This window comes from Mauremys reevesii, linkage group 2 (assembly GCF_016161935.1).
Source record: "Mauremys reevesii isolate NIE-2019 linkage group 2, ASM1616193v1, whole genome shotgun sequence".
Taxonomy (NCBI): Eukaryota; Metazoa; Chordata; order Testudines; family Geoemydidae; genus Mauremys; species Mauremys reevesii.
Window position 1 is genome coordinate 78397320 of NC_052624.1, and position 21929 is coordinate 78419248.

The window sequence follows — 21929 nt, forward strand, 5'->3', positions numbered from 1 at the left end:
ATTTTGTCACTTCTAGCAGAAATCTTCTGTAATTTTAAAAGCAGAGGATTCTAGTTAAGATATTCAACTGAAAAAAACTTTCACTGTTTTTGACATTCACCATAAAAGCCAGAAGAATGCTGCTACTTGTCTGATCAAATTTATATATTTGAAGGGTTTGGGAGGAAGGGAAATACAGTAACTTGAAAGAAAACATGATTGCAAGGATTACTCAAAGTGAAGGTGCTAGTTGCAGCCTAAGCTTTATATGAGCTTAAATTGTTATGCGTTATAACCAGCATTTGTGACATCCAGCAATTCCATATTAGAAAATGGAGACTAAAGTAACACATGTGGATTTGAGACCAATAAATAACAAGATTCTCTGTGGAACTAAAGTGAAATCAGACCTTGCAGCTGGGGGAGGTGTGTGTGTGTGGGGGGGGGGGAGGTAAATGCTAGAAACAGCCAACTATTTACTGGAGCTAAACAAGCTTTAAAAGGAATTAAGATTAACGTCTGTAGTGAGGGGGATGGGAAAGTCACCAGCTATCTAATAGCTGCAGCAGGATAGTCTGACTAGAAATAGAATAGTCAGATCACTGCTGGAGAAGTGACTCGCATTCTGCGTGACTGCCCTGCTCATGCTGTCCTTGTGGCATTTTAACACTGGTCATTTGTTGTAGACACTGCATTTGATCTTCTGGTTAACACCAGTTGCACTGCAGAAAAGGGTGTGCGCAAGACTAAGGACTACCATTCTTTACAAGGAGATAGAAAAGATGCATTCACATTTCAAATTCCAGCCTGGGGAGCTTATTTAACAGTGCCCTAAAGAGAAGAATTGTCTAGCTGACTTTAATTATGGATAATCTACTGCATAAATATCACTTCTCCTATTTCTCCGAGCTTCCTCTCAATGCAGTTGGGAAACATATATTAGCATTGAAAGAAAAGAGGACTCAAGAAAAGGTAAAAAGAAAAACCTCTTCAGCTGTAACCTGATAGATAGATCAACTAGTTTGTGGGAATGTGAAGTTTAGGTGTAATGATTTCTAAAGTCATTGTTCCTTTATGGCAGTTGTGTTTTATAGCTTCACAGGAATGAGGTAGCTTTTTGTCTGGGGAAAATTGACCACTTTAGCCAATAATGTGTAGCTTTAAGGTAACTACTGAACACTTACAGCAGTTAGGGCCTGAGTCCATAGAGCTTTTTAACAAGTCATTGTCCATCTAGTAAGGATTGCAAAAAACAAAAAAAACAAAAAACCAAACCATGCATCATTGCTGTATTGAGCCATATTTATAGCCATTTCAGTTCTTGAATCACTGCCTCAATTCAAGCTAGCTGAATGAATGGTTTGATTCATATTTTTGATAGTTTTGAATCTAGTTGCTATGCTAATGGAAGTGTATTTAAACATCTGAAATTATTTCTCTCTCTGTGTATGACACACACACATGGAGAGAAGGATGTTTGTCATAGCTTTTGCAGCTGGCCACAAGCTTGCTTATTTGCTGTCTGCTCAATTTGCTTACAACCTCAAATCAGTAAAATAATGTGCACATCTGATCAGTTCAGACCAATGTTTAGTCCCCACTTGGAAGCAGACTTCCGCCAAAGAAATGGTGGGATTCTCAGCAGTAGATTATAACATAATTCACTAAACCTTCTGATGTGAAAGTTACACGACTTGCATTGCTCTATAAATTTTTTTTAGAAACTGATTTTATAAATGTAAAACTGTTAATCAACTCTACTGCTAGTTCAAGGATGGGAAAGGTGTTGGGCAAGTGATGGGGTGAGTTTGGAGTTGAAGCTACTCTGCTGACTTGAGTGTCATTCAATATATGATCAATATCAAGGTACATGATCAGCATTCATGAGATGCCGGTAACAAGCTGAAATCTTTCATTCCTGTTAAACCTATTCCTTGTAAAACACTGTTAGTCATAGCGCTCTTGACTTAATGAAAGGGGCGCAACATTTTGGTCGTCTGACCTTTCAACATAATATTTTGGACAAAAATACCAATGGTATCATTTGGAAGAGAAGAAACTACTTTTGACAGGTAGTGTTTCCCCCTCTCACTAATGGTTTTTACAATAGCTAAAAATCCCAACTATGCACAGAAAAAGAATAGCTTGAGTTTTCTGATTGGTTTAGTCCCCATGTTTATGTGATGATAGTCAGTAAAGGAACGTTTTCTTTCATTTACTCTAAAAACACTGAGTGGAATGCTGGTTGTGCTGTAAGGCTTGCCACACAGTGTTTAGTACAAGTTTTTGCTTCTGAAGGCCCCATTCCTTTTTCTAGCAGAGTAAATACTTAGGATCTGTTTGCTTGGGAGAGCTTTTTGGGAACAAGTCCATAAATACTACTAGTGGTTTGCTAATCCCACTTTTTTAAAGTTGCTGGCAGTTGGTTCACTCATTCTGATCTCAACTTAATTAAAACTCCAGATCAGAATGGCTGATAAATTCCTGCCACCTGGGCTTTTTTATGTTCAGATCTGGAGATTCCTGTTCTTCTAGTAGGGTACGCTTCATACTCTTGTGAAAGTGGCATGGAAGCATGTATGCAAGACTGTAGACTCGTTAACTATTCCCTTTGAATCATTCAGAGAAGGTTTTGCCTGAACACTGAACTTGACTGTAGCTGTTCTCTACATAATTCTAAAGCGTCTCAAATGACCAGATTGATTGACTGGCATGAAGGCAAACTGCAATGGATAACTTATGGTTCAATTTCATAATGAAGCTTGTTTGTAGATCTGAAATATTAAAATTCTAAAGTATTTTAGATGCAATATACTTTCGGCACTGCAGCTCCAAGCAGTGGGGGGAATTGTCAATTCCATTGAAAGAAGCATTCACAGTCTTATTCAATTTTTTAAATCCTAGTTATGAAGCTGTATTTATGTAAAATTATATACATTGCTGTTCATGGTCTCTCTTTTTTTATATTGTCCTGCATTATGTTGTGAATGTAATATGTTGTATGACTGCTATCCACTGGGATGTCAAGAAAAGATGTGTATTCAAAGACCCTCTTCTATATTGATTTAACACTTTGATAAATCTATTTTAATGCTATATTTCATTTAATTTCAGTCTGAACTTAGCTTTACATGATTACTGTACTGAACTACTCCTCAAAGGTTGCCTGAAAACTTTAGGGAAACTATTTCCTTTTGATCATACTAAAGCTGTTCTAGTACCAGTGATGGAATTAGATCTGAACCACATCAGTAAAAATCTATAAAACATATATTGTCTAGAGAGAACACCATAGCCTGTGGAACTCATGGCTTCAATTACATTTTGTAGCAAAGAGCTTAACAGGATTATAAAAAACACTTATATGAACAAGAACTTGAGTCTGGAAGAGATGGAAACTCGTGCTTCAAGGTATAGGCTATTCTGCAACTGAGTTAGGAAGAGCTTTTTCCACATGGCAGTTATTTAGACCCTGCCCTACTGCAGGTTTTCTTGCCTGCTTCTCTGAAGCATCTGGTACTGAACAATGCAAGACACAAGATAGACAATTGCTTGAAGTCCTGATCTGATCCAGTGTCTCAATTATTCTGTTCATGGTCTTCAATAATCCATCCACTCTTTTGCTGCCCAATTGCCTAATGTATTTATGAGAAACAGTCCTGATGTATTTAATCATAGCTTTGACTAACCAAATAGCATTAGTCTTTTCTAAGTAGGTAACTAAGAAATTCATGAATGAATTTGGTTGCTGCTTTCTTATTAAAACTTTGTTAAATGCTGTCATGCATAATAAATCAACAAGGTCTGTTGATGGACTTGGTAGAAAATGCATGAAAACATGCATATTATGGGTACATATCAGAGGTTCTTTGAGAATTAAGTGACTTCTGTTTGCAGTTATGATTAGGACATAATGCTATTTAGCCTTTTATCCACTCTGATACAAAGCAATTGCTATTTCTTGTACAAATATCTTAAAGAACACTTCTTATTTTATGTTACACCCTGAATTCTTAAAGAGTGACTGAGATTAGGTTCCTTGGAAAGTGAGGTTAGTTACTATTGATAATTCATAATCTAATTGATAATCAGTTAAAACGGATCCTGCACTGTTTCCTGGCATGCCAAACCAGCCTCTGACAGTCCAAGTAATGTATTATAATACAAGTTAAAAAATAAACCCTGAGGAAGAATTATCAGTGAGGAGTGCATATAATCTATGCAGGAAATCTGAAGATCCCAGAGGAAAGCCTATAAACTTTAGGGGAAACATATGCACCCAAATACGGGTTTGGAGACAGCTTGGTATAAGAAACTGACTTTAGCTTCAGGGATAACTGTTAGTAGTCCCAAAATAGCATCTGAAAACCACCATGAGCCACTTTTCTGCAGTGAATAAGCAGAATCTACAGATGTGTGGTTTTAATAATATTGTAGGCTAATCTGGTTCCAACCCAGTTTCTAAGTAGGTAAATTTAGAAAAATTCATTTTGCCCCTGCTGATGGTCACAGTATATCTATAAACTAGACCATTTTTTCTTGTCAGGCTTATAAGACCTTAAATTCGAGGTGCTGTTTAAAAACCTCCATACTCTTGAACAAATACAATAGAAATAATTTATGCCACTTTACTCCATGGGGTATTTGCAGGGGGTTTTAATGTGCTCTTCTCAAAGAACTAATTTTTCAATTTATCTAGCAAGACAAAATATTACCTCATTTCTGGTTTGATTATATTATCCAGCCCTATAAATTGGCATTTAAGAAAATCACTCTTGAAGAGTATTCCAAGGTTATCCATTTCCAAAACATTGCTGTAAATTTATACTTCCTATTGCAGAAGCCAGACAACACACTGTCACAGGAGGAAACCACAGGCTTTTTTTTCCCTAGCTAACATCAGTTTGAAAAGAGCATCTGACTTCCATTAAGGAAAATGGGAGAACCATTATGTGTTTGAAAACTGCTAACGCAGGTAACTAGCAATTACATGCAGAGTAAATGGGATATTTATGAAGCATTGAAGTTATGTGATCTCAGTCATTTAACTGTCCTGAGTCCTAACTGTAATTGACATTCATGAACCTGTCTTTTAAAAAAAAAAAAAATTATACAACAGTTTATTAGCAGGATCACTTACATTCCAGATAAGCCACATTCAATACATTTATTTTTGGTTAGCTAATGTTATCTTTGTCCCAGGATAGTTCAAGTATATACCCTCTATGTATGAACTTCTGCATTTATGCCTTGAGTCTAACAAGGAGTTCTGTGCAGACATCAGCCTATATGGAACAATTTGCAGGACTGGACACAATTTGGTAATCCAAAGGAAAAACTTGCTCTCCTTGATTTGACAATAGGCATGTCTTTGACACAGTTGATTGGTAGCTGGTTTGGTGAACTTCCCCCACACTGCACGACCAGCACCTCTTCATAGGTAATATAAACTCTCACTCTTCATGTGAGTTCCTTCTGAAAGTATTGAATTAGAACCAGGCATTTATATCTGTACCAATCTATACCTGTGAAGGTACCTGTAAACTTCAGATCACGTGCTACTTGCAGGTCACTTACACTAGAGCACAGCCCACCACCACCCCATTAGATGTCATTGTTCATCTCATTGTCCTTTGTCTTGCATTTTTCTCAAAAGTGCTAGCCAACATCTTCTATAGTATAATGCTGAAAACCAAGTCTCTGATCCACAAGTGCCTACAAGGAAAAGAGATTTCTGATTGCAGATGGCTTTTTAACCCATTTAAATCATGACTGGATAACTTTCTGAGAGAGCTACTGTGGCTCAAGCAGAAGCTATTGACTTGATGCAGAAATTACTGAGTGAGGCTGTTTGGCCTGTTGTACAGGAGATCAGATTACATTTAAAACTATCCTTTTTTACTTTAAAATCTATTAATCTGATCACAGGAAAACAAAGGGGCAACAGAGAATGAGACCCTTAATTATTAAATGCAATAGATAAGAATGCTTATTTATAGGCCAAGCAGAGTTAGAGGGGTGTGTGTGTGTGTGTGTGTGTGTGTGTAAAATATAGCATACTTAAGTCCAACACCATGCTTATCACCACTTCTTGTAACACATCCTGGATGTACCTGCATGTGATTCACCTGGGCTTTGGACACAGAGGCCTAACAAATGGTAAGCACCACGTGTCTCCTTAAGGGTAGCAATTTAAGAATTCTGCAGGAGCCCAGCTCTACCTTTTTTACTCAGAAAAGAGTCCAGAGCTCTGTTCTGACTAGGAACTACCATAAGGATGAAGCCAAGGAGTCTGACTGGGACGCATGGCCTAAGGTGGGGATCTCCTGGCAGATAGTGTGGAAATAGCTGTCAGCCAGGAGTTAATTTCAATGAGATTTGATCTCAACTCCCACCTTCTCCCCTCCCCAACACACACACGAGCAAGCTTTCAACTGGAAATATGACTTGAGCAGAAAGCCCAGACACCACAGTTCTGTTCTCATCTTCTATGGCTATTAATGTATGTGGGGAGGAGGGTGCTGGCCCCACATTGTTGCTTTTAAATTAATAGCTGAGCACTGGAAGGTCAAATCTCTTATCCTCAGCAACATGACAGTAGTGGTGGTAAAAGCATGTAAGACCATCTGACCAACAATCCAAAGTACCACCAATGACAATCCAATAAAATAAGAGGGGTTAAAACCTTGGACTTTCTCAGCCTTTAGTCTGCAGAAGAACAAAGACAAGGCTGTCTGTACTAGAGGTTTTTTCTTTTAGTGCAGTGAAATGCACTACAAAGCAATGGTTACTATTAGTGACTTATTCCTTTATTAGGAATGCATTAAGAAAACTATTCAGTTCAATAAAAAGGTCTCTTATTTCAGAGAGAACGCTAGCATCAAACTAAGTTTATTTTAAAAATGCTAATGCAGTTACCAGTATTTGCTTGTAAACTCTGCAAAAATGACATTCAAAATAGGGCTGTCAAGTGATTAAAAAATTAATCATGATTAATCACACTGTTAAACAATAAAATGTCATTTATTTAAATATTTTTGGATGTTTTCTACACTTTCAAATATATTGATTTCAATTACAATACAGAATACAAAGTGTGCAGTACTCACTTTGTATTTTTGATTACAAGTATTTGCACTCTTAAAAAAAAAGAAAAGAAATAGTATCTTTCAATTCACCTAATAAAGTACTGTAGTGCAATCTATCATAAAAGTTGAACTTACAAATGTAGAATTACATTTAAAAAACAACAAACTCTGCATTAAAGTAAAACAATGTAAAATTGTAGTACCTGGAAGTCCACTCAGTCCTACTTCTTGTTCAGCCAATCGCTCAAACAAGTTTGTTTACATTTGCAGGTGATAATACTGCCCACTTCTTGTTCAAAATCTCACCTGAAAGTGAGAACAAGTGTTCTTGTGGCGCTGTTGTAGCTGGCGTTGCAAAATATTTGTGCCAGATGCACTAATGATTCATATGTCCCTTCATGCTTCAAACACCATTCCAGGGGACATGCATCCATGCTGATAATGGGTTCTGCTCAATAACAATGCAAGCAGTGCAACCGACGCATGTTCATTTTCATTATCTGAATCAGATACCACCAGCAGAAGGTGGGGGGAGATAGGCACGTGGGGCTTGTACTCACCATGTGGTTCCCTACTGGGTCTTCAGCGGCAGGGGGGGTCTTTACTCGCTCCGGGTGAAGTACCTGCCACCGAAATCCTGGAGTGAGTGAAGACACCACCGCCCTGACACCAAAGTGCCAGCGAGGACCCGGTAGGGAACTGGTTATTAGGACTTTGGGAGCTCATCACTGAATATATGGCAGAATGTGGGTAAAACAGAACAGGAGACATACAATTCTCCCCCAAGGAGTTCAGTCACAAATTTAATTAACACATTCTTTTTTAATGAGTGTCATCAGCATGGAAGCACATTCTCTGGAATGGTGGCTGAAGTATGAAGGGGCATATGAACATTTAGCTTATCTGGCACTTAAATACCTTGCAATGCCAGCTACAAAACTACCATGCAAATACCTGTTCTCACTTTCTGATGACATTGTAAATAAGAGGACAGCATTATCTCCTGTCAGTGTAAACAAACTTGTTTGTTTTAGTTTGGCTGAACAAGTAGGACTGAGTGGACTTGTAGGCTCCCAAGTTTTGCATTGTTTTGTTTTTGAGTGCAGTTGCATAAAAAAAAATCTACATTTGTAAGTTGCATTTTCACAACAGATTGCACTACAGTACTTTTATGAGGTGAATTGAAAAATACTATTCATTTTTTACAGTGCAAATATTTGTAATAAACATACATTCTGATTTTAATTACAACACAATACAATATATATGAAAATATAGAGAATCTAAAATATTTAATAAATTTCAATTGGTATTCTATTTAACAGTGTGATTAAAACTAATTAATTTTTTTGAATTAATCGTGTAAGTTAACTGCGATTAATCGACAGCACTATTTTTAAGTGACCTCTTGAAAGTGCTGTCTACTGTGTATAATAAAGTTACCAAGATTTTGTTTCAAACAGAAGTTTGCCTCATGTCACAAGCTAAAACTTTCTCTACTCTCCTCCCTTCATTGCTGTGAAGCATGATATGCACTAATTGATTGCTGTCCTTCATCCAATATGTGGCTGCATTTCCCTGTACTGTCAAAGTGCTTCGGGACTGAAGGCATATTATTCATTTAGAATCACTTTGAGGCCCATGTTAATTTTTACCTTAACTGAGTTGTTTGCTGCTCACTGAATTTCCTTTAGAAAATATGTATCTGCCAATAGGGAACGGTAGTCCAGGTGTTCCATCAGTCACGTTATACTAATTCCAAATTTATTCAGATAACTGAGGGATTACAATTCAAATATGTGAATTGTTGTGCTTCAGAAGCTAAATTACGTGAAAACTGCACTAAATATGGAGTTCTGCATTTAATAGATAGTATAAAAATATTATGGTACAACAGAGGTGCCTCAGGATCAGGGCTCCATTGTACCAAGTGCTGTATAAAACATATGAAGATATGTATTCTTGCCCAAAATAATTTATTTCCTTCTGGAATTGTGCTCACTGGTATCAAATAAAACGTAATTGTTTTCCATCTAGGATAAACTCTCTTTTGTTGATTCATCTTCCTGTGCATTAGGAGTTGAAATTCAAGCCACATCTCAAATGCCTTACAGTAAGCACCTGACATGCTAGCCCTTCAAGCACACATTTTAAGTGAACAAATTAAGGATCACTTCTAGCATTCCTGTAAGGAAATGGGGAATAAATGACCACCTTGTGGGGGGAGTTGTGAAGCTCAATAGGAGCCTAATCCTGAAGTATTTTGAGCACCTGCAATCCCCAGTGAAGTAAATGAGAGTTGAGGATGTTCAGCACCTCTAAGAATTAGGCTGCCATCCAAAACTACTGGCAAGTGAAGCTAGTTGAGCATCCTCAACTATTTACAAATGTGTTTGCTGTTCAAATCCCTGCATTTGTCCAAATAAAACAGCAAATGGTTTGTCATTAAACAATGCACTACACTAAAATGGACAGTGATTCTAGGGGTCCTGTCTTTTCCAGCAGCCTGGGAGATTTGAGACAATGACTAGCCAAATCTTGTGCTTCAGGGCTTTAGCAAGTCACCTGCGGGGGTCAGGAAGGAATCTTTCCCAGACGTACAATTGGTTAACACAACTTATGCATGGGGTGTCAGCACCACTCAGGTTGGTAAACCCCCTGAGGCTTCTCCAATGAATTGGCCCTTGGCACATGCCTATGTTGTCCATTCCTAATCTGACCCTGCTCTGCAGTGGTACAGAGAATCCTTTTTCTAGAATGTCTGGCTGGGATTTCTTGCTCACATGCTCAAGGTCATGCTAATTGCTTGATTTGGGGTTGGGAAGGAATTTCCCCCAGGTCACATTGCCAGAGACATTGGGTTTTTTTTCACCTTCCTCTGTTGTATGGGGCATAGTTTGCCTCCTGGGATCACCTAGGCAAATGTCTGAGGTCCCTGCAATAGTGACATTGGGGTAGTACCTTGGTCTTTCCTGTTCTCTGTCCATGGCACACCAGTTTAGTCTTCTGGGACTGAAATGCTTTGGTCTAACTGAAGTCTTTGGGGTTCATATCAGATTATCTGGTGAAACTTAGGGGCATATGATAGACACAAGGTCAGATTTAATTATCCCTTCTGACCTTTAACTCTATGAAACAGAAGCACAGAGTTTGTAAGTTGACATGGTGCATGATAGAATTCTAGTCAAGTTTAGATTGAAAACAGAGAATTGCATGTTCCCTGTATAAATGGTATTGTCAAGTGCCTAAAAGAAAAACCAATGACAGATGATATCTCATCAATGATGCACTGTTATGTCATTCACTTAAGTCAGTATCACTAAAATCATGGCTGAATGTGACTGTAGCAATGACAGCAAAACTGATTACTTAAGAAATTGCTTCAGCAGTTTTCTTCTTTTGCAAAATTTTAAGAAGTTAAATAGGCAACAGTAACACGAAACTTAATGAAGTCAACTTACCCAAATACTACGTCTATGTAGATGACTGGTATATTAACATAATTATACAAACATTGGGTGTACAAAAAAGACTACAAATGAGAAAAGCTGTTAAGATTTCAAAATGTAGAAAAACCCTGTTGCTTTAATCTGTAATAGCACACTTGCTTCTCTACTAGATATATGTGACATACAAACTTTGACTTATAGATAGATAGTTTATCCATCCATATTATAATACACCTTAGTCTAAGATGCCCCCCCAATAAAAAGTTGCTAGATAAAACCAGGGGGGTTCACTTTGTGGAGACCTATCTCAAGAACTTGTTACAAATATCATGAATGTTAATCAAAAAGCGCTTAAAATTAAGCTAAAACCAGGGAGTTTGAGTGAAACTGTGTCCAAGAGCCGTAACCAGTACTAAGTGAGTTTACCTCAGCACTACTCATTAAATATTCAAATGTTGCTGCCAAGCTATTTTGATCACAAACCTCAGATGCACGACATATTTTCCTTTCACTACTCGAATCTCCAGAAGAAACTGTAGTCTTCTAGGAATTTGCACAGTGCCTAGTACAATAAGGTCACAATTCCAGTTGGGGTCCTGGAATTCTACTGCAATATAAACAAATAACTAGGCAGCAGAAAATGTTCAATTAGACTGAATTTGTCTACTAATCTTTTTTGATAAATTCCTACCAAACAAGATAGATACATGCTGGAGTTTCTATCATTGCCAATTCCAAAAACTCAAAAATCATGACTTAGGAAAAGAAATTTGGGTCTCTTTTTATTTGCGGCCTAGTTCTTGAGCCTTTACAGTTCACATTTTCAAGTTTTTCTCCCAGCTACAAGGACTAGAATTCTATAGTGAACACTGAGATTCTCCCCGCCCCTCAATGACATGAGTCCATGAACTGGCTGTTTCAGAAATATACCAATTATTGGAAGACTTGTGATTAAAATCTCAAGAGTTGGCAATGCTGCTCTTAGCACAGTCTTTTCATAAGAACCGGGATGCCCCAGTATCTCCCATGCACATGTTATACCAGATCTCTTCTCCATCTCCTCATCCCCATTCTATGGATGCAAAGCAGTGGAATTTCTTAGTTCTACACAGTAAAACACCCCCTCAGGGGTTGGGGTGAACCTACACAGCCTGGGTAGACTCATGTTAGCAGAGCTCAAGCTATGGCACTAAAAATACCAGTGTGCATGTTGCAGCTCAAACTCTCAAACCTAAGGGATTGGGTGGGTTTGAGATCCTGAACTCAAGCCCAATGTCCATAGTGAGTCAGTGTACTTGGGCTGAGAGGCTCACTCCTAGCTGCAGGGTAGACATAGCCTGAGAGGCCAAAGGAAAGGGAGGTGTATACACTTGCAGTCAACTAGTAGTGGTAGTCTTATGCTACAGTTATGAGGTCTTCCACTAGGTGTGTATGTGATCACTGCAATTCATTTAAGGGAGTCAGAAGGTTAATTAGTTTTTCCAACAGAAATATCAGTAAACTCTTGTTAATTCAAAGTCAAACTAAATCTGATAAATCATTAGCTTTCCATTGTTCCAGAAATAAACACTTGACTCAAAGCACTATGAATCTAAAATACATGAATTTAAAATGTATCAAGTACAAGATAAATAAGACATCTGATCCTTTGTTACTGAGTATTTGTGACATTACCCAGTGTACGATCTGGACTATTGAACAGCTGTGTCCCCTTAATTCTCTAACCTGGGGTGCCTTTTACACTGTCTTGCTCTCAGAACATCCATTCCTGACCTGCTCACACAGCCTTCAGTACACAAATTCTCTCCAAGCTAAGTACATGGGCACTCTGACCAGTCACTCATTAATTTAGCTGCAGAGTGACACCTGCAAATTTTTAATCCCAGCCTTGTCTACAAAAATGCACATTTTTGTACTGTCCAGCATGCTACTGAACAATGCAAGCTCACAGAAAGTCCATCATTTCATCAAAGGAAAATAATATATGCACCATCTTTGCAATCCCAAATAGTTTCCCATACAACTTAATCCAAACATACTAGTGAAGATAAAACAATAAGAAAAGTATTAACAGAGAATTTAAGTGATTACAAGTATTGATGCATAAAAGTCAGGATTAGTTGCAAAGGAAAATAAGAGGTATTTGCTTGCCTATTACTAACTTAAAAGCAAAAGTTTTGTCTCACCATACCCTGTAGCAAATCACCATCTTTTCCACTTTAACTGGTAATTTCCCATGTGGAACTGTATCATTATGCTTTACTGAAATCCAAGTAGATTAGATTTATTGCACTTCCCTTGTCTAAAGTCAGTTATCTTCTCAAAGGCGACCAGGTTGGTCTGGCATGATCTAAGTTTTGTAAAATTATGTTGTATTTTATTCCCAGTTACTGTTCACCTCTGTCCTTGACTACTTTCTCTTTCAAAATTGGTTCCAAGACTTTACATACAATTGAGGTTAAACTAATAGGCCTGTAGTTTCCTGGATCACTTACTTAAAAATAGGAATTATATTAGCAATTCTCCAGTCAGAGGGTCTGAGCCCTGAGGTTAGATTCTTTAAAAATCCTTGCTATTGGGCTTGCAATTTCATGTTCCAATTCCTTTAATATTCTTGGATTGATATTATTTGCCCACCCTCCCCAATTTAGTCCCATTAAGCTGTTTGTATTAGAAATTACCACATCTGAGGTGGAAGTCAACCTCTATATCCTACAGTAGAATCTTATAAAATCACATATAGTGTGGCTACACATTTTAACAGGATAATGATATTCAGCAGATTATTAATTTTCAAGATACCTCACAAGACCAACTTTGTACAAAATTTATCATAGTCTTGTGAAAATGGTGCCCATAATAGTATAGACTGTTACAATATTCAGTAACTAAATACAACTTTAATTTTCCCCCTCGTTGCGTTTGTCAAAATTTCTTTATCACAGTTCTACATGCTTCAGGCCCAGAGGTACAGTGACTTGAAAATAGGCTCACTGATCACATCAGAGCTTGTCTTGCTGCAAACCCAGCTTTCTCATCAGAAACTCTAACATGATTCTGGCTTCCAATAAAATGGACCTTCACATAAGAACAGTAAAAAGCACTATGGATAGTAGATTCTTAATCCTCACATCTCCAACGATCAAGTGAAGAAAAGACTTAAAGAATTGTGTGAGGGGACATGGAAGGACTTGTCACAATCATGGATTTCAACTAATTTAAAGAGCTGAGACAACACAACTCGGCTGTGAAATTTTAAAAGCTCTGCAACTTTTACAAACTATTAATACACACTGGGCCTTCTGGAAGTTTCTTCAGTGTGAAATGGAAGTCCTATCCTACAACTTTAGGAAACTACATCAGGGATTTTATGACATCTGCATATGCAGTGTGCATCTTGTAACTAATCTAAATTACTGCTCTGGGTCGGGTCTCATCAAGATTCTGAGAGAGTTCTGACTCTTCCTTAGATGGCTGACTTTCCATATAGCACAGACAGCTGCAAAAACTAGAAATGTTTAACATTCTGCATGTTGGTATTTCCTACTTCAGCAAATCAAATGAGTGACCATTTTTGTAGGGGTACTACAAAAACACTCAATGCCAGAAATGAGCTTCTGAAATCTGAACATAAATCTGTAAATTGACCAGAACGTATCAATATTATCTCTGATTTGGATGACTTTAAAAGTTAACTGCAAACATAAAAAGAAACAAGCTTCTTCCAGATTTGTACATTTATTGCCAATTTTTGAAATCTAGAAACTGAAACACCTTTTAATTCTGACTTAAGGGACCTCACCTAATCCTGGTTTATAACAGACAATGGGAAATTGATGAATATTTTGCTGAAAAAGAAACTTCTTCCTTCAGAATAGGCAGTTGAAATTATGCATTTGTATAGAATGTCCCCACTACCAGATGGTAGGGAGGATTCAAATTCACTTGTAATTAAGCATGAGTTTTAACTCTTGAAATTAAATTAAAAGCCCCCACCTCCCTGCACTTTCTGGTTTGCTGAAGATATGCAAGAACGTGACTGATAACACCGATTGCAGTATGTGACCTTATATCTGCCACACATACATGCTAGAATATTTTCAGTAAACGAGAAGAGCTAGCAGACTTCAAAAGAAAGGTGTATGTACACATAATAGCCTTATTCCTTGCCCTCTCCCTGGCCAAACTCCATAGCCATATTAGCAGAGGGACTAAAAATAAAAACTTGCTTTCATCCACTTCAGCATTTCATGTTCTTAAAGCTACTGGCCTTTATTCTAGAAGTTGTACTTTCTATAGAAACAAAGACACTAGCAACATGCTGCAGAAATCACTTAATCTCTACCCACCTTAAAATCTGACTTTAAATAGATTCCTTCTAAAAGGAGAGGAAGAACCTCTAAGGGGAAGAATAGATTTCTATTTCTGCGCAAGTAGTGATTCTTTTTTGTAATAGAATGTGAATTGTCCTACAAGACAAAAGTTTAGAATAAATCTTTTGCCAAGAAAACTATAGCATGCTTCCACTAGATTAGAATTTTGGCTCAGTCTGAATGAATTTATAGAAACAAACCCATCACCTCTAAGAACTCATCGCTGAAATTAGCTTATTTTTGCCCAGAGCTGAAATCTTACAAGTAGGTAATGATCTATTCATTAACTTATTATGTAAATCCTCACCCCAATTTTCAAGATCAGAACAGGAATCCTGTGAATTGTCTTAAGTGTTGAGACAGGTGGCTTTCTCTTTTTAATATATGCAACATAAGTAAAATTCTTGGCATGTTAGCTTGGAATTGATTGAAACTAAGCTGCTCTACCACCACTAATTATTTTCATCTTGCTTCATAGCCTTATTGCTGGAATGTCTTTATGCTTTACCACAGACACTTCAATACTGTAACTGAAACCTTTTAATAACACTCTGTGCTGGAGTGCTCTTCTTTTTCCTTGTGTTTTAAATTCAAGGAACAATCATAGTTTTCCTCTGAGCCGTAGAACATCTTACTCCACTATGGAACTGGTAGTTATCTTTCATCCCAGCACTAGTACTACATCATGGCTTTAAGCCATGGTTGGTGTTGAACGGGTGTGGTTGAAATATTGTAGCAGGAGCCTCCAGAAGGCATTGTGGCTGTCTCAGCTGGGCATTCTGCTTGACATATGGTGCAATTTAAGCTTCTGTCCCAGGATGGTGTATAATATGCACTTTTTCTTCCTGGCCTGGCTAGCTCTGTTGGCTATTTCTGTGAGCAGGGTCATGGCACTCCATCCTGGGTGTTAGAGTCCTATGTACAACAGGGAAACTCACCTTCTGTGAAGAGTCTGCACTTGAGAACCCAACTTGAACAGGGGCAGTTGAGAACATACCAGCAACAGTTGAAGATCCTCACTTGTGTTAATGTACGGGAAGAGCAGGCTGTCTGGAAAACCTGCACCGGAGTCTTTGACCTAATCCAAAACACAAGATGCCCAAGATGAGGATTACCTGGGGTATGCTCTGTATGAAATCTTCAGGAGAAGCAGAAAATGCTAGGGGGAAAGAATGTGAGAGTGAAATATTATGAATATGGAAGGAGGTTAGACATCTTTCCTGATTACAAAGTTAGAAAATTAATTAATCTTGTCTTGCTGACAGATAATTGAGAGGCTAGAGTCTGAAACATTTATAATTCTGCTACAGGAGGAAAAGATTTAAACAGTCTAATGTTTAAAGAAACATTAGGCATTTTAGTGTTGGTGGTCTCAGATTACATGAAATGAATCATAGGTATATGGTTACTTTATTGTCGTCATAGGGGAGAACAAAGGTTGTTTGGGTATCTCAGTTGTGCATTTCTTACATTAAGGTTTCACTTAAATCCCCCCCACAAAATCATCATAATTAAGGTTTCACTTAAAATAACACTTTATGAAAATTTTAAAACATCCCTTGGACCTTTTTACTCTTAACTTGCTCGTACATATACTCAAACTTAACTCCATCTTAGCACCCTTTTCTGTTCTGGGAATTCTATACACCGGGGGTTCTCAAACCAGGGGTCATGACCCTTCAGGCACAGTGGTCCCCAACCTTTTCTGTGTGGTGGGTGCCGGACCAAGGACTGTGGCCGCCAGACAAGCAGCTGCTGAAATGCCGCTGAGAAGCGGCAACGTCGAGAAATGTTGCCGCCGAAATGCCACCGAAAAGCAGCAGCATCGACGGCATTTCGGCAGTGACGCTTCTTGACGTGGCCACTTCTCGGCGGCATTTCGGCGGCTGCTTGTCCGGTGGCCAGTAGGTGGAAGCACATAGATGCCCCGGCAGGTGCCATGGCACCCACAGGCACAGCGTTGGGAACCCCTGCTTCAGGGGATCGTGAGGTTATTACATGGGGGTCATGAACTGTCCACCTCTACCCGTAAACCCTGCTTCTCCAGCATTTATAATAGAAATATAAAAAATGTGTTTTTAATTTATAAAGGGGCAGGGTCGCACTCAGAGGCTTGCTATGTGAAAGGGATCACCAATACAAAAGTTTGAGAACCACTGAACTGAAGTGGCTGCCTCATTAACTGTCAGATACTATAATGGGGGTGCGGGAAACTCTACAAATGACACAATGCACTTACAAAATGTGCATTGCTATAAATGGAGATCTGCAGCACCAACCTTTCTCTACCTGACTCTAGTAGCATAAGCACTTTGATTTTACTCTCCTCTACAATGTGGGAGAGGTAAGAAACTGGATTTTCACTTTCTTCAATCCTTTCCACCAGAAAGAGATTATCTTGTTATGAGGGAACGTTTTCCTCCTGAAAAAGCCAGTTTATGAAGTAGGAGGGTACAGGGTGCTCGGGGAGGCTGAATTATCATACTTAGAGTAAAGAAGTAAACCTTTAAAATTCATTTTTAAGAGAGGATCCAATGGCATTCCCTTCATTTCCCCAAATTGGATACCAGTGTCTCAGAACTTGGCTTCTCTCTTGGCATTTTAGTTATAGACCATTTAAAAAATCCAGAGATGTTTTAGAATATAGAATTAATAGTTTTTATAACCTGAAATATTTTCCAGGATTTTAAAATTTCTGTACACTTTAACTTCTCATGAGTAAAACTAAGTCATGGGCAAGCTTTAAATATTATTGACATTGATAAGTTACTAGAATAAACAAATCCATCTTTAAAAGGATGTTTCAGTGTTGGTTTTGTGGGGAGGGGGAAGGGTCATTTGGATTTTTACCTAGAAGGAAAGGGGAAAGTGTTTCAGAATATAAGTGAGATGAGATTTTTTTTGAAATGCAATATCAATGTAAACTACCCCCAAATTTTATTTCAATCAGTGTTCTGATTCTACTTTCAGATCAGATTTTTCAAATACCCATTGGTGTTACGTACTTTTTTTTTTCAAGAGTTTTAGTTGTGGAGCTTGAATATCCTGTGGTTCTGCCTTTCATGTTCTAGTTAGTTAATCACCTTCATTCTTCTAATGATTCTGTTGGAATTGAAACAAAATAGAAAATATTACTCTGATTTTCAGACTAGTATTCTATTATATTGTGAGACTCCTGAGTAGTATTTGTATGCATATGACTGACCACAAATGTGAAGATGCTTTAAAAAAAAAAAACTAACTTCCATTTTTAATTCTGATTTCTGGTATTTATCTTCAGGCTTTTAAAAATCTATTCTAACAATGTCCTGTCTGCCAAATAGCTCCTGCTAAAACCAAAGCTTTCGAGTGGAACCTGAAACTAATAAGGCTGTCTTGACACTTTGGTTTATCAGGCTCATGTTAGGGTCAGAAAATTTCTAAAAACTGCTGCAGTGGATTGAGAGACACTAATATTATCTAGGATTTTTTTTTATGAGCAGAACCCTGTAGATAGGAGTAGGGATGTTGGAAACAGAACTAGTCACAATTTCTTTTAAGGAATGCTTATAATTCAGATGAGATCACCAAATAGATACTTTAGGTCAGACTGAAGTTGTTTAGGCCCAAATGCTGAAATCCTATGGCTTACAAATGTAAACACTGTTTTTGTAGTGTCGTATTGGAAAGCAAGTGTAAGTGGCATGTGGCTGTAAATATTGGCAAGAACTAAAGGGCTTGCACTGACTCTTTCCTTGCTAAAGAAAAAATGTTAAGAATTGCTGTAAACTTGCATACTTTGCCTTAAAATAGCAGTTGGAGTAGCTTTCATAAATTAATGCAGGAGCATAAGGACTCATTTAGTGGACAACCTGTCATTTAATTTACCTGGTAAACTGAATTATCCTAGTTAGTTTCCCATTTATGCTAGCTCCATGTTCTTCTTTGGTCTAGCTCATTGTGGCTCCTTGACTAATGCTGATCATAGCAATGAGAAGAAATAAATATGACACTGCAAAAAGCATAAGAATGGGCAGGATATGTTTAGCTGTGTTGCTATTCTTGCACCTTTTCCAACTGAAACTAAGCGGGACACAATTTTACAGATGAGTCACTAAAATCGGTATGTTGGTGACCCACTGTTACAATGGTAGTCTTTTTTGGAGGGGTGGCGGGGGGATACTTTGCAGTGGCATCCCTAAACTCTACAGGCTCACTTTCAGACAGCATGGACCACCATCTGTCATGGTAACTCTTTGGGCAGAGCCTGAAATCATACATTATATATCTTTGGAACAACTAACTTACCTGTTCTCTTCCTCCTCCTCCTCCTCGCCCCCTGAAAGCAGATTTTTTTTATATCATAGTAGGTTAAATCTCAGCACTTGTGTACTCCCCTCCCCCACTGTAAACAGTCAGATGCATATCTGCATATAAACAAATATTCAGATTTAAATGTTTGTTTCTTTTTAATACTTGGTCTTGCCTAGCTGATGGCTTCAGAAAGCCATACTAATGAGTTATGAGACTTAATTTTAACCTTTTGTAATTTGGTTGCTGTAAACACCACTTATGAACTGACAGATTGATTTTTGGTTCCCTCTTCTCTTGCTGAAGACTGATTAGCCTGTCACTTCAGCTTTGTTTGACAGGCTGTCAATGAGATTCCTTGTATGACCATCCTTTATATTTCTTTAAAAACCAGGTGTCAAGCCTGCATTAGCATGCCTAGATCACACGTTGACCTTGAATGACAAAATTCATCATGTACTCAATAGAACATTATCGCCAAAGGAATGATTGTGTTGAGCATCCAGAGTAGATCTTTTAAACATTTATATTGGCATCCCAAAGGATGCTCTCCGTGTTGTTGGGGTCTAGATGGCCTCTTACTAATAAGAGGCTATTTTTAGTGTTTGGTTCCCTTTCTAGTGGGAAGGGTTGAGCGTTATCTTTATTTCCTTTTAAGAGTGAAAATATATCCTGGAGTTAGACATCTTAAACCAGAGTTTTCTATTTTTTAAAAATGTACTCAAATATTCCTCTTTCAGATGGTTGGAAGCATACTAATCTATGAAAGCTAGCTAGCATATATGATATGCTAAAGCATCAGTTCAGTGTGTGATATTGGCCTTCATAAAAGGTGTGACTGACAGTCTTAGTGACCATCATAAAAGTAGCAGAGGAGAATTAGTTGGGATTGAGTCATGGGGAGGAATGATGATTTGTGGAGGCACTGGGCTGGGATTAAAATATTTGGTTTGTTGATAAATTGCGTAGTCAATTGCTTGATGACACTTTGGATTGTTATGAAATGTACTCAAGACCAAATAACCAATGTCAGTCAGGTGTATTAATAGGGTACAGGAAAAAGGGTTTATATGATGCCAGTCTCTGAAAAGCAGTCCCATGCAGCATGGTAAATTAACCTTTTGCAGAAGGTATGCTCACCAAATTACACACCTTGCCCAAGGTCACTTAATCTGTCCCTCTGTAAAATGAGGATAATGATGCTTACCTTCTCTGTATAATGTTGATTAAAAAGTACTATATAACAGATCTCAAAATAGGAATATATTACAATCTGTTTGGGATAGAGACTGTCACACTGTTTGTACTGTGCCTAATATAAAACAGCTTGATCTCAGCTGGAGCCTCTTGATGCTACTGTAATAATGAATGAGGTGGGCACCATCCATCTCTCAACTTCCTTATCTACTGTCACATGAATTCTCTAATGCCAGTTTCAAGACCAGCATCTCTGATACCACAATACAGTAGCAAGGAGAGCTAAGGTCCAATCGGCCTGTTGGAATCAGGCCTGGTCTTGAGGTGCTGTGATGCCCCTGCCTCCGGGGGCAGGAAAGCTACTGTGAAAGGCAGGTTACTCAGGTAAAAGGACGTTAGCAAGGGGAGGCGGTGGAGCATGCAGCAGGGGGGGGGGGTGCGTTACTCAGGGGCGTGCGAGGCGGCTCAAGGTGGGTGGGGCTGTGGCAAGCAGCTGGGGCGGGGACACTGAGGGGAGGGGGGGCAGCAGAGCGTGGCGATGCAGAGTGCGATGGTGGGGGCGGGGCTAGGGGCACGATTGACAGGAGCGCTTACTGGGCGGGGAGGGGGTCTGTGGCCGCTAGGGGGCAGCCGCGGGGGGTCGGTCTCGGGTCAGGGCGGGGGGAGAGGGCCAAAGGGGGACTTGGGGGGGGTCCAGGTGGGCGGGGCTGGAGCGTGCAGCACACGGGTTCCTGGGGCGCGCGGGCGCGCCCGAACCGTTGGCTGCGGAAGGGTCCGTGAGCCCAGCGCCCTTGTGAGGGGAGCAAGTCTCCGCTCCTGAGACAGGGAGTGGCAGAGGCGCGCGCGCTCGCTCGCTCCCGACCGTGGGCCGCGCGCCTAGGGGGAGCAGCGGGGGGCGGCGGCGGCGGCAGCTCTGAGGCGCATGCGCACCTACAACTCCGTCTTCACAACTGGCCCTTCCTCTGCCGGCCCCACGGGTAGCGGAAGTGGATCGAGCGCTCGGGGAGCGGGGATGCGTCTGTGCCGCCGCCGCCCGGAGCCCGAGCAGTGAAGTGCCGGGGGGCGGAGGAGCCGCCGCCGCCTGCGCCAGGGGGGTCTCGGGTGAGCGGTGGGGAGGGGGAGGCGGCGGAGGGGGTCGGGGCAGCACGAAGCTGCGCGGGGAGACCGGGGGGTGGGGGAGCGAGCGGGGTGTATCGGGGGCGCTCCGGGGGTGGTGGGGCAGGGAACGAGGGTGGTCACCGGGTCAGAGCCCCGCCAAGCTGCCGTCCCGGCGTGGGGAGCGGTTCTCGGCGGCGGGGCACGGGGCGGCAGGATGGTTGCGGGGTGCGGGGCTTGGAGCTGCCGGAGCCTGGTGTCGGAAACGCGTCCTGCGCTCTTTGCTGGGGCGGCTTCTGGGCGGGCTTCGTTACCGAGTCTCCCTGTTCGGTGTGGCTGCTGGGTAACTAATCCTCCCGTGGCAGCTGCCAGCCAGCCGGCTCACCCCGGGAGCGCGTCTGTCTCGGTGCGGGCGGGAGTGCACGAGCGAAGGGACCCGGAGATCCGCTTTTACTTTT

General features: G+C 39.9%; 1 protein-coding gene and 1 long non-coding RNA gene across 5 annotated transcripts in view; one reads left to right on the top strand and one right to left on the bottom strand.

The window, feature by feature from the left end:
* Positions 1-21929, top strand: part of ATP2C1 (ATPase secretory pathway Ca2+ transporting 1) — a 117659-nt gene that overhangs the window by 7636 nt on the left and 88094 nt on the right. Inside the window, exon 1 of one of the 3 annotated variants that reach the window (XM_039523303.1) lies at positions 21327-21477. The exons of the other annotated variants lie outside the window; for them this stretch is intronic. The gene's annotated coding sequence lies outside the window, so the exon portion shown is untranslated. Of the gene's footprint in view, positions 1-21326; positions 21478-21929 lie in introns of those variants that run through there. 3 annotated transcript variants of the gene reach the window in all.
* Positions 5133-21890, bottom strand: LOC120397458. 2 transcript variants are annotated; one of them, XR_005593812.1, is made up of 4 exons: positions 21786-21890; positions 17895-17991; positions 15828-15967; positions 5133-5694 (listed from the first exon to the last, which is right to left on the bottom strand). It is a non-coding gene; the product is annotated as an uncharacterized LOC120397458 (long non-coding RNA). The 2 variants fall into 2 exon arrangements; XR_005593811.1 differs by lacking the exon at positions 21786-21890 and adding an exon at positions 21307-21349.